Genomic DNA, 16,173 nt, shown 5'->3' on the forward strand with positions numbered 1-16,173 from the left:
ATGTTGATGCCTTCACTGGCTATCCAAATTCTACACTTTGCTTAAAGATTGAACTACCTGAATTGTCCCTGATTTTTCTTCGCTAGGACTGAACTCTTCCAAGTCTCCTGGGAGTGAACTGAATTCTGTCAATGAGTTAACAAATGAGAGCTTAGAATACATTTGCCTAGATGTAGTGATATTTTGGGGATCTCAACTCTTTCCTTGTGATTTAAGATTAGATGTATTCCAAACAACCTGGTTTGTTTTTCAATTCATTCTTCTAATTTTAATGAAGAATTCTCAGCACTTCTGCAAAGCTTGAAAGAACAGTAGGGTGACAGCTGCATGGTGAGAGACAGGAAGCATAATCCTTAAATGAGTTTGCTTTATAGTCAGATTATCATTGCCGAGATAAACACAAGTTCTTTTATATTCAACACAAAGACATTTAAGGAATATTGTGAGTTCCCCTGTAAACAAGGTTTCCAATTATTGAAAAAACAAAGCTTTTATAATCCCTCAGCAGCTGGCATATATTACGTTTTTGCTTAATAGAAATAATTAAAAAACTCAATTTAGCAACCTCCTACACAGGGCAGTTAGACTGCTGGATTCTCTGAGATACAGATCAAGTGTGGGAGAAAAGGCTTTTGATGGGGGGATTTGTACTGGTGATACTGAGGCAAATTCATCCAGAAAAAAAAAAAATGGATAATTCCCTTCTATTTAGAAAACAAAGATCTGTACTGAAAGGAAGAGAAAGCAGATGCAAGTACTGAGATTGTACATTCTTGTGGTCAGATTGTATAGTGCAGAATGAAAACAGGGCAAACTTTAAATCCCCTGTTTCTTTTTCTTGGTTTTCCTCATGGCATTACTTTAACCCTTCCAGGATTCTGATGGGGGTGCTCATGAGGTGAATTCCTTCCTGTCTTGATTAGAATGTATCATAAAAAATCCACTGGCCAGTCTTTCAGTAATAAACCTCTTTAAAAGATTACCAATGGTTTTGCTGAATCCTGTAAGTGCCCACAAGTCAGGCGCCTTAGGAACCTGCTATAAACATTCTGCTCACTTACAGATGCACACAGTATCGGGTTCAGGTGCTTGGAACCAAAGCATTTATTTCCCATTCATTTAGTTCGTTTTCTGTCGTCTTCTCCTCCCCTCCATATTTTCCCAGGAATCCTGATTTAAAAAATCAGTGATAATATTAGAACAAATAAAAAGTAAAAGATTTTTCTCACACCAGTGGTTCTCAATGTGGGGCTGGGGAGGTGGGAGGAGAGTTTTTATTCCCCAGGCGATACTAGGCAATGTCTGGACACAGCTCTGATGTCATGACTGAGTGGGGAGGGTGCTACTGGCATCTAGTGAGTAGAGTCCAAGGATGGTAGTAAACATCCTACAATGCACAGGACAGCACACCCAAAACAGTCTATACCGCTGAGGCTGAGAAACCCTACTTCAGACTAAAAGAATCTTGGACTCTTGAGTATTCCCAAGGAAGGTTATTAAAAATATTTTTTTAACCAAAATGCAAACAATGACTTTTTAAAAAAAGTAAAATGAAGTAAAAGGAAGGTAAGAGGAAATGTTTGTTTTTGATAATACTGATAATTTATAAAAGTAGCTTTTAAGAAGAGACAGAAATACCTCCAACTACTCAGGGAAGTAGCTCAGATAAATACAAAATTGAACGGACTAACATCTCAGTAAGATTAATAAAGTAACCAACCTCCCTCTTCACTTGGAAAAATTGTAAACAATCTAAAATATAAAAAACACTAAAGAGAAAATTTAAGGTATTACTTGAGAGTATCAACCATGATATGCATACATATGAACCAATGTTTTAATCCCTTGCTCTACGGGACTCCACACCTTGCAGCATGTTGCTTTGAAAGTTTGCCCTGATCACTGGTTTGGAAACAAAAGTTCCACATTCATGGCTTCCCCATGTTACAGAGGACACCCCCAGGACACCCCATACCTCAATGACATCCTGATTTCCCAGGTTTCGTTATATAAGCAACTATACAAAACAAACGTCATAAGAGAGAGAGGTGAATTGCCCAAATTATTTGCATTTGTATTTGAAAAGTACTGGAAAGGCAACTACACTGAGCTACACACTCATACAAACACCCACGTCTGTATATTCAGCCCTTCTTTCCTGGTTCTGGTTTTCTCCAGGTTCAGACCTACTGACCCGGGCCCAGAACCTCACTGAGGGCAGGGCCCAGGAGGAGCAGAGGAGGAGCCAACACTCAGCAGGGGCCTTCAGTGTGTGTACTTCAGTTCTCCCAACAGGCAAGTCACGTAGAGATGGACATTCCTGGTCCCCAGATGCGGAAAGGAAGGCCCCTGTAAGTATATTACCTGAAGACCACGCAGAGGCGTGGAGATGAAATCCAAACCAACGTATGATTGACACCAAAGCCTACAATCTTCTCCTACACCGAGAGGAAGGGATACTGTCCAGGGGACAACAAAGATGGATACATTCACAGAAAACACTGATTCTGCTGTAACAGATGGGTTGATCTTCAATTGTGAAACCCCTCAACCTACCCATTCTGGAGACAAAGGTAGGTTGACTGTTACAGGAAGATCTGTCCATCACATTTGATGGCCAGCTACCTTTACTCTCTATCCCTGAGAATGGTACTTGGCATCATCCACCCAGTGCCCAAGCTAGAAATTTTCATCCCAGATTCCTTCCTCTTTCCCAACCCCACTTGCAATCTGTCATTAAGTCCTATCCATTGTATGTAATTTCTTAATTGCTCTTTAAATGGTCTCTCTCTCCCCACGTCCACTGCACTATCTGTTCACCTGGCCCACTGAAATTATCTTTTTACAGGTCTCCCTGTCTATACTTCATTCTCCAACCTATCTTTCACCCCGAGGTCGGAAAATGCAAATTTCATCATGTTACTCTACTCCAGATTCTTCACTGGCTCCCCACTGTCACGTGGTTGAAACCACACAACTTAGTGGGGTCTTTCCAGACAATCCTCTTTAACAGTGGCACCTCCTTTCCTTGGCATACCCCATATCTCTTCTTAGGTTTTTTACCCACTACATTTATTATCATCTGAAATGCTATATATTTTAATTGTGTGGTTTTTGCCAATCTTTCCCATCCAAATAGAAACTACACAAGGGCAGATTTTGTATTTTGCTTACTGCCATATCTCCAGAGTCTAGAACAGAGCTGGTACATAGTAGAAACTCAATAAATATTTACTGAATGAATAAATGAATAGCATACAGGATCTTCCTAACATGGCCTTGTTTTTGTATCCAGAATATGTCGCTAGCACACATACCTTTGCTCCACCGTACCCTCATCCCCCAGTTCTTTGAATTCCTCATACAGAACTCCTTTTAGTTTCTGAAACACAACTTGGTTGTTCATAGATTTCAGCCATTCTTTGGTCAGGGTATTTCCTCTGCCTGGAATTCTAATACTTGCTCTGCAGCCCATCTATGCCTTGACCTGGCAATATCTCACTGGTCTTAGTAATACGAGGTAACATGCCATCTTGGGAAAGTCCTTCCCGGCTGACTCACACCAGCTTATGTATGGCTTCTGAGCCTCTCTATGAACTTTATAAGAGCCTGAGTTAGGGCCACGATCTACTAGGACTGGGACCATTGGTCTGTATGACCTCTAGATGTGAGTGAGCTCCTTGAGGAAAGGGCTCCTGTCTTTTCACCTCTGCTGTCCTAACACCTAACAGGGTACCTTGTACAGAGCTCAGCTGCAATGGAGGCTGTAATAGATTATTTGAAAGACAGCTCTGCTAGTGACCCTACATCCCCTTTCTGGGCTCACTGAAATTTCAAAAGGGGCCTGCATGGAAAGACAGGCAATACTGGAGGCTTGCACCTCGATCCTTTACGCTTCCACACTGTAGAACAAAACTTGCACCCCTCCCAGTCTTCCGAATCTCCAAAGAGTGAAGAATGAAGCCCACAGGGAACAAGCATGACTTGAATTCAGTGATTCTGCTAAACAAATTCCTACACATTTTCGGGCCAAGGGGTGAACATGTGAACCAACATAAGCTGCTCAGGTGCTCTGTCCCTAGAATTTGCAAGTTGAGGAGAAACTATTAAGAGAAACTGTTAGAGTTGATTCACACACATAGCAGAGCCCAACGGCAACAACAAAAATAACTGCTAACAGTTATTAAAAACTCAGTATGTGCCAAGGATTATTCTAAGCACTTGACGTGTATTAACCCATTCGATCCTCATGACTACCCAATAGGTAAAATCTATCAGACCCATTTCCAAAGGGCAAACTGAAGCACAGAGAAGCAGAGTATAGAAGCAGGCTGTGTTACCCTGGAGCTTGCACCCCTAACCACGTATCTACTGCCCAGAGGTGCATCTTCATATTTCCTGCATTCCTGAAGATGTCCTGATTCATACATCTTTCCCAAAGCCCCTTGTTCAGCACTTCTTTTCCATTCAAGGAATTTCATCATATCTTTCCAACCACTCTCCTCACACACCACCACTCCCCATCTTTTTTCCCCTAAATTTAACCAGATTTAGTTTCTGTTGCTCACGCCGAATCCTAAGTGATATTTCCATTAAATCCCAGTCTCTAAGGCTGGAGCCAGGGTGGCGGTAAGGTTTACCAAGCTCCACAGGGGATGCTGACACATCAGGACTGAAAACCATGACTTTGGGCAGCTGTTTCCAAACATGGAAAGAATGAACACCTTCCTAGAAGCTTGGGACAGGTTCCGAGGACTTCTACATGGATTCTAATAGACTCTCACAGTAGCCTTCCATGAGTACCCCAAAGCCTAGCGATGGGCATTACCCTCCTCTGCCGCTGGCCCAGCAGCTCACTGTGACTCAGTCTTTCCTGCTATGTCTTCTCTGGCACTGATGCCTTGGCTCCACATGTTGGCTCCCAATACCCATCTTGGGCCCTCCTTGTATGAACAACCTAATTAGGTACACTGCTCTGGCACTGCCCCGGGACTCTCTTGGCTAGGGCTTGGTATTCATCTTCTGGCATCCTGAACCCACAGCTCCAGGAAAAATGGCTTTCCTCCCATCAAGCCAAATCCCAGGGAGGCCACACTGGCCAGGCTGGCTGGCTGGCCTCCCACCAAGGGCAGGAGAATCAATTATAATGGGTTTACCTGTCTATTCTCCTGATCCTTTTTACAGACAGGCATCTTATTTAAAAAAAGAAAGAAAGAAATCCCATAAAGGAGTGTTAAAATCTAGGATTTAATCATGGAGAGAAATTTTATCTTATTATCTAATCTCATATCCTTCTTGCTTCAAAATATCCTTTTTTCCCTTCCTTTGGTTTTCAGTGCAGATAAGAACCTGAGGGTATTCTCTATAGATAAGGTTTCCACTATTAGAAGCCATCTCTGTGCCACCTGATGGCCTGTTCTTCCTCAGAGTAAATGATCCTTGTTCTTTTAACCTTTTCCAGTAGATCCTATTTTCCGATCCTGAATTCGTCTTCATTATTCTCCTTGGAACTCTCTTTAAATTCTTCACATACCTCTTTGGCTCAAAGAGCTTGAAGTACCCAATAGAATCGAATCAAATCAAGGGAAAACTAATGCTGCTGTTAAATTTCTAGAGGGTAAAAAGATCGGGTGAGTACACTCATTTAATTCCTCATTCTTGTTAGTAAATTCCTTCCGTCAAAGCGTAATGGCATTTGGGTTATAGTGGTACTATATGTACTTTGGAAAAGGCAAAGAACGTCCATCATTCTCATTCTTCTCTCCGGAAGTTTTTTTTTTTCCTTCTCTCCTTTTCACAGAAATGTAAGAGTATTCAAATGTAAGTACTCAAATGTATGTGCTTATGTGCTCAAACTGATGGATAAAATTAAGCTGTCTAAAGAAAAAGAAAGGGAACTTGGGAGACAGTAGAAATGAAAGACTATCCAGGAAAATGGTCTCAATATTTTTTGCATTATAACCTTCCTTTGGAGCCTTTTTACGTGTTTTTCTTCCCCAATCATCTCTTCCCAGCAAAACTGTAATACTACAGATAGACTCTGTATCTGTTTATGTTCTATACGTATATCTGAGCTTTATATGTTAAAAGAGTAAGATTTTTTATGTGCCCTCTCAAGAATAAATTCCCCACTCCCTCCTCCGTGGGGGTAATATTGCCCCACCGAGAACTCATTGGCTGGTGAGATCTCTGTGGCTTTCAGAAAGCTTTGATATTAATTCTTCCACCAGGAGAGTGGACTGTGTATCTTTGCCCCCTTTTTACAGATGGGGAAGCTGTAGCTCAGAGTGGTAAATTAGTCTGCTCACAGTCTACCCCGGGCTGGCAGCAGATTTGGGCTGAAACCCAGTTGCTGATTTCAGGTCCAGTATTCATTTTGCTACGTGGTGATGATGCCATGAAATCCAGAAGCCTGTCTCTATTATTTAAAAAAAAAAAATCACTTCATTTAGCTTTTCTGAAATAGGCATTTCCCCCAAACAATTCCCAACATGATAATAAATAAGAGTGAAAGTGCCTTCTCGATGTTTGTCCTTGCTTTCAAATTCTTTTTCTGACATATTATTCCATGCCAAAAATTCTTGGGCTAGCTTTATGCTGTTTCCAGCATCCTCCTGCCTTTCAGGGCTGCACACCCAAGAGATTGTTTTTGTGCCCTGGGGAGGAGCACACCCTGCCATTGCTCTTCTTGCACAGTCTTTGTTTTCCTTCTTGACATTTTATTATGAAAATTTTCATACGTACAGAACTGTTGAGACTTTTACAGCAAACACCCACATACACCCCACCTAGATTCTACAACATGTGCTATATATACTCGCTCTATGGCATATCTATTTATTTATCCCTCTATCCATCCATTGAACCAAATTTGGAGGGGGATGCATTCATTTCACAGTAGGTTGCAGACACAGCACTCTCCCCTAAATGCTTCAACATGCAAGTCGTTAATCAAAGTTCAATAACATGGAGACTTTTAACAGGAAGGTAACATCAGCTTCGTTCCTGAAATTAAAGACAATGAGCTGTGTTTGCACGTTCAGATGGTGTTCCCAAAGAAAGAGATTCCGTACACCTCTTTAACTTCCTGCTTGTCAAAAGCTGGGCCACGTCTCCTAACAGGCTACCGTTTCTTCACAGGGAGGACGTGGTCGTGAGAAAGCAGGCGGAAGAGCCACCTCTTCCTGTGACTGCCTTGGCTTCTTTCATCAATTTACACGTGTTACACATGAAGGCTGAAATGTTTCTTACAATGGCTTAGGGTCAAATCCATCCTAAATTTCAGGACCAAAATATCCTTTTTGGTTAATATATATAAAAGTGCTTGGGAAATGGTAGAAATTAAAGACAAATGCTTTCCATAGATAAATGCCAGGTACTGAGTGCTTTACGTATATTAACTCACTCATCAGAGTTACTTCTAGTGCAAGGCTAGGGGTCAGCGAACTTCTTCTGGCAAAGGTTAGGTAGTAAATACTTTAAGCTTTGAGAACCACACAGTCTATCTCAAGTACTCACCATGAAATCATAAAAGCAGCAATAGGCAATACATAAAGGAATGAGCATTGCTGTGTTCTAATAAAACTTTATTTACAAAAAAAGCTGGCGGACTATAGTATGCCAATGGCTATGTTGGGCTAGCAAACATTAGAGTCCATTCTCAAAATCAATTTCAAGACATCTTATCGTTAGTTCAAAACTCAGAGCTTTTGCCAATGCCTCAAAAGGCCTTTGTATTTAATGGCAGGTCAAATCATGTATTTGTGTTTGTGCCCTTCTGTCTCTTACTGCACAGGGAGGGGAGAATCATTAATTTTTAATCTATGGCATACTGATGCCAACTTAAAAAATCAAAATGAACTAAGACAGAAAATGGTTGAATTGCATTGTTACATGTCTGAGAATACTGAAACCCTAAGGATCTGATGTGCATCCTTGAACTGAAAGGTGCTTCTGGAGCATCACTGAGTATGGTCTTTGAGAAGCTGTGGAACTCTGAGTATCACAACAGAGCAAAGGGACAACCAGCACAGTGTAATCACAGACATGGCAGAAATGCCCAGAGAGATACAAGAACAATTCATCAAACAATCGATGTGCAATTACCTAGAAGGACACAAGGTGCTGGATGGCAACCAACATGCCTTTGCTGGGCTGTGCCAAGGCTATTTAATTTCCTTCCACAGTAGATGGGGCAATGACACTGGCCATGTAAATAAGGAGGAAGAAAGATATTATTGCTACAGCGAAGCTTGCTATTCTGTCCAGCAAGACGGACAGATATAATGTACTGAGCGCCAATGCCAAGTGAGACTGTAGTTTGTTAGAGGACACAGCTAAGGGTGACTGATTACCAATGGCACCAGTCAGCCTGGTGACGACAGGGGAGCGGGAGACTGAGGTAAAGAGGCAGGGCCAGCACAGCACCAGCGCTGAACTGGCTTTTGTTAGCAAATCAGTCGCCTACAATCCTGAATTGACTACTCACTCAGTGCACAGATGATCTACTGAGTGACAGTGCTTGGAAAATAGAAATACAAGTCAAAGTATTCCTGACATAATGATAATGGATTTGGTGTTTTTATTAATGCAAAAGTCCATTAAAAGCCAGAGTAAATCTAGCCAGGGTTTGTGCACAGTCACAAGATAAGGAGAACATTTAACAAGAACTGGTGTTCATAAGAATATATACGGAATCTGGATGAACATGAGTATGAATCACCTTATTAGAACTGAATTTGAATACTTTTGTTAATTAGTCATGCAAATATAACAGTAAGAAGTATGATTTCTTAGGGGGGAGAGTGTGGGCACAGGGAGCCAGGTTAAATTAAGCACTGACCATACCCCTACAAAGATCCATATTTGGCCTCGGCAACATAAGAGGGTGTGGGAAAGCTAGACACAGCCAAGAAGAAAGGCAAAGGCAAAATATTTTTAAAGGGATGGAAAATGATATCTAGGAGGAAATACATCAAGAAAAAAAAAAAAAAGAAGGTCATGGGGTGCCTTGGCATCTACTTTGAAGCCCACGAAAAGTCTGGCACAGCACTAAGCAAACAGTAAGCATCATCAGGGGACAGAGCATCTCGCTCCTTCTATTCCAGGGCATAGGGAAGGTGGTCTGAAACAGAAAGCAGAGGGAGCGAGAACAGCGGCTACAAGAGCGGTCCTCAGACGTGAGCGAGCAGCAGGCTGACCTGCTGTGCCTGTTAAAGCTCACGTCGTTGGGCCACGACTCCAAGTCTGTGATTCTACAGGTCTGAGGTGGGCCGGAGAATCTGCATCTCTGACAAGTTCCCCGGTGATGACGTCGCTACTGGTCTTGGGACCACCCTTTCAGAGTTACTGGGTTAGAAGCCCAGTCTTGTCTGAGTTTGAATCTGGCTCTGCCCTTCCTGTGCTATTTTGTCTCATTTCCTCTTGTAAAATGAGACAGATAACCATCGCCGTGGCACTGCTGTGAGGAATAACATATGTGAAACTCTTCACCCAGTGCTCAGGGCACATCAGTGCTCCATATGTGTTAGCGCTCACTTCTGTTGAGAGACTGACAGCAGTAAATAATTAGGCAATACCCTTTAGAGTCGCCACGGTAAAATCAGGACAGTCTGAGACTGTGCCACGTGCAGTTTTCTGATGGAAAGTAAAGTCACTTTACAAATCTGTTTTCAAACGTCTCACTGCTTGGTTAGCCAGGCCACACTACCCTAGGAAACGGGGACTTGCTCGGGGCAAAGTGTGGCCTGCTTTTATCAGTATTATTCCTCAGTTAATGTTGAACCAGATGAGTCAAATGTGAAGCATGTCTTTAAAACCTCACTAGTGCATCCAGTGCTATGCACCTGCCCCTTTTCCCAGATGGTCCTGGCCACACCTGAAATTTTGTTGGACCTGACCTCTGAGTCACAGAGCAGACATGAGATGGGTTGTTCTAGATAGCAACTGGTGTGCAGCCATCTGCTTTCTCTTTGGGTAAGTAAGGTTGGCCCCTCCAAAAGCCAGCACTTTTAGCATTGTGCCCTGGGACCATCCCACCCCTACCCCTATCTGTGAGTGACGGTGTCTGGGGTTCAGGCTGTTTCAGACTAAGTGAGGATAACAGAGCATGCGGTTGTAATCCATGACGCTGTCAGTTATTCTTTCTTTTTCCCCTGAAACAACTAATAACTACATAATGTAATATTTCATCTCTAGTAGTAGCTTCTCAAGAAAATTTACTTATTAGCAATTACTATTAATGCTCCCTCATTTTCCTTATTCTGTTTTAAGAAAAAAAAAAAAAAAACAACTTTGTTTTGCCTCAGCTTATGCACAACTTAGATGTATATAAGTATTGGTGGCCCTCTCCAGTTAGCCCATCCACTTGGCTCCGAACCCTTGAGCCTCTGAATTCTGTAGCCGTTTGTCCTTCAAGAACCCTAATCCACTGCTCATCATATCACCCTGGAAATGACTAAATATTTTCTAGGTGCAAGCATGCAAGGTCTGCATTACATTAGAAAAAATTTAGAATATTCCAAAGGGAGTGAATTTTTTTGCAAGGTTATGTATTTTGGTAGACTGCATCACTTGTTGATTAAAAAAAGCTTTTTATTTAAAGAATCACAAAACTTTTGGCTCTATCTTAAGAAAAAAATTAAACTCACATGTCTAAAATCTTTTTCTAATATCAGTTTTACAAAAAGGTTTTCTCCTTTTACAACAGTAGGTCTACAGGCAAAGCAAGTATAGGTCAGGATGAAATCACATCAAAGAAAAAAGCTCCCTGACTACATTAGAGAGGGAGATGAAAACCCACGAGGAACAGTGATGGGAAGAGCCCTCGGTTCTAGGCTGGGTCCATATTAAAGGGGGAAAAAAGAGACCAGTGGACAAAGTCTGGGATGAAAAGATGAGAAATACTTCTAACCAGGGAAGAAACAGCCTTCTGATTACTACACATAAAGCCAATTAAAAGGTAATGGGATTGATTTTTGTTTGTGGCACATAGAATCGATTTCATTACATTAAAGACATCTCGAGACGTCTTGAATCAGTAGAATTTTCATGTTCGTCTCAATGCACGTTTGCTCAAAAACATTTATTTTCAACGAATAGAAGAAGAAAAGAGGGAGGATTGTAGAATATTAGAAAACCGCTCTGAGTTTATTTTAAATCTGTGATTTGAAATGTACTGAGTTAGTTGAGAACAATACAGCCAATCAATATGGCTTGTTAAGACCTTCCAGACATGCCTAAGACAAGATAAATGCCTAAAGCTACAAGACCGTAAGACTGTGAAGTCTAGAAATGGATGAATAAAATTTTTAAAGGCCTAATGATAAAATGAAATGCTTTATAAGCTTAAAAGAACAGGTTTTTACAAAGAAAGGCAGCAGAGAGTGAAACGGGTAGATATTCAGGAACACCAAAAACTAGAGAAAATGCACAGAAGGGTGGTGGTGGGGCACTTAGAGTCCTATTTGAAAAGTGAATACAATTCACTAAGAGGTAAAATAAGGTATTACCACAATTTAAGACAGGCCACTGCCATCTGTACCTGGCTTAACCTCTGACAATCAAGAAAAAAAAAAAACGTTTTGATCATGAATACTAGAAACCTCAGTTCTACAATTCACTTTTGCACTTAAAAAAATTTTTTTTTTTCCAAAACAGATTTTCCCTGGCAAGTGGGAAGGGAAGCAAAGCTACAGGAAATGGAGAACAATTTGAAATAACAGTATGTAATGCAGTTCCCTTTTTTGAAATCGCTTTTTTTATCATCCCATATTCACTGCAGCAATTTCAAAAAAGAATGACAAATGACACCAAAGCATTTACAGTCACAAAAGAATTTCTACATATTTTGTATTTGTCAGGTAATTCTGGAGGAACTTGACTTTACATTAATCATGCAAGTAAATCTTGACTTTTTGGCCTTTTGGAAAGGCCAAAATGACATTTAGAATATTCCAGGAAAAAATATTAGTCTGTGTTTAAGTAAGAACCTTAACAACGGCCAAAAGTCCAACTCACTACCCTAATGACAGCATTGAGTAAATCTGATATGGTATTAGTAATAGTTGGAGAATTCTAAATTCCTTATGTTAGCAGTCTCCATCCTTTTTTTCATCATTTTACCATATATTTATTGATTGCCCACGGCTCCTTGGCCCTGGGCCCAATGCTAGGAAAGTACCTATGATTAAGACTGGTGATGTCTCTAGAGCTTGTTTTCTCCTGGAGGGAGATGCAGAAGCAACATGGAAACAGTTAAATATGACAAACAATATACCAAAGAGTGTATCAGGTACTATAAACAAAGTAAAGAGGGTGATATGAGAGAAGATCTGTAGGGGCTAATTTTTATGGAGTTCAGGGAGAGCTTCATTTGTTAGGTGAAATTTGGTCTGAAACCTGGACATACAGAGAACTTGAAGACAAGAATTCCAGGCAAAGGATAAATGCAAAGGCCCTGTGGTAGCAGCATTGCGGTCTGTTTGATGAAGAGAAGCAGGAGCTAGTGGGGCTGCAAGGCAATGCGCTTGGAGAAGACAGGGCAGTGAGAAATGCAGGAGACACACATGGCTCACGGGTGGAGCAAGAAGTCTTGCTTTTATTTTAAGAGCAACAGGAGGCTGCTGGAGCTGTTGGATTTATATCTAACCAGTGACGGTTTGGGCTCCTGTTTGAAGAATGGAGTGTGTGTGTGCATGTGTGTGCACGTGCACGCACATGAGCTACAGGGAGCGTGCCAAGAGTGAAAGCAGAGAGATGAGGCAGGAGGATGCTGAGCAGCAACAAGCCAGGCAAGAAATGATGATGAGATGATGGGCCAAACCACGTGGCAGACCCGGAGATGGAGAAGAGCGAGCAAATGCAAGGTATATTTGGAGGTAAAATTGAAGCTTACTGAGAGAAAAGGGGGGAAGGTAGGGAAGACAGGAGTCTAGGTTTCTGAAGTTAGGTGCCACTTAATGGAGTGGGGTTCAGCTCTACCTTGAACATTACGCTAGAGATGGCCTGTGAGGCAGCTACTTGAAGAGGTCAAGCAGACAGCCGAAGCGAGGTGTTTGGAGCCCAAGGGAGAGATCTTAGCTGGATGTACAAATTTGGATTTTATTCTGGACAACACCTGGCAGGCCACCTATGCACACATTTGGTAATTAATAAATACTTATGAAATGGCTGATAATTGACAGAAAGGGCAAGTGAGAATTCTGCCTACTGGAAGATGTTTTGAATCTCTTGGCTTGGAGCACTCGGGAAATGCCGGTTGAGAAGAGGGCCAAGTGCTGAGGTTGCTCAGTAAATATTAATTTACTGCAATAAATCTCAAGAAAGCAATGAACTGTTATTTCAGCAAGTGGACCCTGCCTGGCTGAATTGGTGCCAAAGCTGTTGTTTAGCGGCTTGTACCTTCTGTCCTTCATCCTCAGTATCCTTTTACCTGGTGGCTTAATCCCTGACCCGGCATCTTGCTTTGTTCTTGATCACTGCCTCTTTTGCCCTCACATCCAGAGAATACTGTCATTGCTCCGACTCTGCCCCTAATGACTATCTCAGAACCTGTTCTTCACAGATTTCTGAATGGCCATGAGTCATCAACACTGAGTACCTATTATGGTCTAGGCACCATTCTAGACACTTGACACATAGATCTCACTTATAATACCCTGCAAAGTAGCAGTTTGCCCTGGGGGTAGACTTTAATCCTCCTGAGAGAGTAAGAGCTTGGCTCTAAGTCAGGAAGCTGGAAGGTGGCAGAACAAGGATTCAAAACAAGTCCAGCTGACTCTGCAGCTTGGGCTCCCCTCTCTGGGTTTGCAAAGCTCATTGGATTTTGCCTGCTGAATCGGTCTGTCCCCTCCATCACCTAGCTCTCCAGCAAAGTCCATTAAGTGGCTGGTATCCATTGAGAGCTGCCAAGCATTCAAGCCAGGCTGGCCTCTGTCTGTACCCTTGAACGACAGTGTTCCATGACTCTATAGCTGCAGACTCACTTGGTGTTCTAACGTGGGATTTGTCACGTTCAATGGGAGTATCTGTATCTGAGGGAGGCCCATGGCCTGGGAGGTTGTTAGTCATCAGAGAAACAAAGGAGGTGGAGTGTGTTAGGGCAACACAGCTGGGCAGCCTTCCCAGGGACAAGGTGGCTGAGAGGAAAGGGCTTGAAGACCAAGAAGGGGGCGGGGGCTGTGTATCCAAAAAAAAAAAAAAAAAAAATCTGGACTCTTAGTAGCTAGCTAAGGTATAAGATGGCAAAGACAGAAAAATCACAACTTGTTGTTCAAAAGAAATACCCTTTACGGCTTTATGTAAAAATGTGTTAATAAACTTCAGTCTCTCTGGCCACACACTCAAACTGAAGGGCTTTCTGTCTTCATTGGGCACGTCCCCCGAGCATGCAGGTGTGTTACAAGGCACAGAGCCGTTTGCTCAAACACCATCTGTAGCAGAAGCAATGGTTTCACCAGCGTCCAAGAGGAGGCCGTGCCTTCACTAGAAGGAGGCCAAGTCCTGGGAGTCCAAGCAATTTGGGCAGGAATTACTTGCAGTTAACGTCGCGCAGGAGGACAAAGGGAACGGAAGCTACGCCCGCTGGTGCTCATCTGAGCGGCACCTGTTCCTCCAGCAACTCGGCCTTTTATTGCCTGACACCTGCCTGGCTGGATGGGCCCCACGCCGCCCGCTGAGGAAATGGAGCCAGTCAATACCTGTTTTGTGCTAGGTTTCCTGGCAGAAATGAGATATGGAATTTCTAGAGGCAAGTTACCTAGGAATCCAGCCTCCACCAGGCATAACTTATTAATGATCAGATTGATTAAGGTCAAAAGGTGAAAAGCTTGGTTTAAAAGGCTAGAGAGAGGGAAAAAAGCTGCATGCGCGCTACATCCTTTGGTCACAGCAGATGGTGGTGGCTTGTGGCACCCGGTCTGCCTCACTGGGGCACTTGGGGCACTTCCTTCTGGCACAAGTGCAACATCAAAGAGATACGCTCTGGCCCCTCAGCCCACTGGATGTCTCAAGAGTTTCAGTGGACCCCTATGAAGAGCTTTTCTGAAGCAAATCTGAATCCACCCATCTCCACTGCTAATATTCCACCTGGCCTAGAGGACAACTGACATGGTTTCAAGGATTTTGGGAAACAAAGAAGTGCTTAGACTCTCTCTCTTTCTATCTCTTTCTCTCTCTTTTACATACATACACACATACAGAGGTAAAACTTAAATTTATCTTTAATTACATGCAATTAATATGACACTCAAAGTACCAATAGCCAAGTTTGTTGCTGTATTCCCAACACCTAAATCAAAGTCAAAACAGAGTAGGCTCTCCATATATATATATATATATACATATATATATATACACACACACACACACAGAAATGAATATTTACTATCCCCTTGGGTTTCAAGTTCTGGTGCCTGATCTGGTGCCTTTTATTAATACCCCTAAGAAGAGTCTTTCATTATATTGCAATTTCACAAACATTCTTCTCATGGAGACATTTAAACTCCTCTAGCTCCTTACACAAGGTTGTATTTTTTTCTGATGGCAAAATACTAAATGTAAAATAGGACTGAAGGAATTTTGAACAACTTGTTTCTTAATTTCCACCCAAAACACACTAATTAAAGCATCTGATTAAAACCCGTGTATTTATCCTGTTCTTCTCTCATTTGGATATTACTGAAGGACAGCAACCAGCAGGGTTAGTGACAGAACAAGATCATACCACTAAATAAAGATTTGACCTCATCCTGGATTTTTTCCTTACAGATCAGATATTTTTTCCTCTCAAGTCACATTCCTGGGATGAGAATGTCCACCCTATTAAAATTCAGATTACTTGATGAACTTCAATGCCCTTCAATAGCAGTAAAATTTCATATAGAAACATTTATTAAACAGTGGTAAGTTGGCTCTGTGTTTGAATACCTATGGATTTAAGTCTTTGAGAAAGGTTCAATACCAGATCCAGTTGGTCTGCCAGAAAGTACTGATGTTCAAGGGTGAATCTCAGGATTATTGGAATCAGATCCTTTCCCCCTGATAAGGCATATATAACACTTTAGAAGGTATCTGCTGCTCTGTATTTAATCAGAGTCATAATAACAAAAATAAGCAAGGACCCATGGACCTTTGTCTGAAGGATATTGGTCTGGCTATTAAAGCAGCTGGTCA

General features: G+C 41.9%; 1 protein-coding gene across 1 annotated transcript in view; it reads right to left on the reverse strand.

Annotated features, from left to right (window-relative positions):
* Positions 1-16,173, reverse strand: part of CHN2 (chimerin 2) — a 268,972-nt gene that overhangs the window by 107,743 nt on the left and 145,056 nt on the right. The window lies entirely within an intron of this gene.

The sequence above is a fragment of the Camelus ferus genome, chromosome 7 (assembly GCF_009834535.1).
Source record: "Camelus ferus isolate YT-003-E chromosome 7, BCGSAC_Cfer_1.0, whole genome shotgun sequence".
NCBI lineage: Eukaryota > Metazoa > Chordata > Mammalia > Artiodactyla > Camelidae > Camelus > Camelus ferus.